The following is a 356-nucleotide window of genomic DNA, read 5'->3' as shown; positions in this document are numbered from 1 at the left end:
GTGTGTATTTATATATACATAATAAATATACACAGTACACACACATATATTATGTAAACGAAAAAAAAAAATTTGGGGGGATGTGATTAATCACGATTAATCGTTTGACAGCACTAGTTTTTGTTTTTGGGGGGTTTTTTACGCTAAACTTTCTATTATGTGACAATGACGACTGGAATAATAGCTGCTGAAAATTCAGCTTTGACATCAAATGAAAAAGTTACATTTTAAAATGTTCTTATAAATTGTTTTTAGTAGTGCTGTCAAACGATTAATCGCGATTAATCACATCCAAAAGAAAAGTTTTTGTTTACATAATATATGTGTGTGTACTGTGTATATTTATTATGTCTATA

The 356-nt window shown here is 28.1% G+C and overlaps 1 protein-coding gene across 1 annotated transcript in view; it reads right to left on the bottom strand.

The window, feature by feature from the left end:
- Window positions 1-356, bottom strand: part of LOC107727341 (tetratricopeptide repeat protein 13) — a gene marked incomplete at its 3' end in the record, with an annotated part of 21908 nt that overhangs the window by 17537 nt on the left and 4015 nt on the right. The gene's annotated exons all lie outside the window — the stretch shown is intronic.

This window comes from Sinocyclocheilus rhinocerous, unplaced genomic scaffold (assembly GCF_001515625.1).
Source record: "Sinocyclocheilus rhinocerous isolate Xijiao unplaced genomic scaffold, SAMN03320098_v1.1 scaffold156, whole genome shotgun sequence".
NCBI classification, from domain to species: domain Eukaryota; kingdom Metazoa; phylum Chordata; class Actinopteri; order Cypriniformes; family Cyprinidae; genus Sinocyclocheilus; species Sinocyclocheilus rhinocerous.
This window is presented reverse-complemented; position numbering and strand designations above follow the sequence as displayed.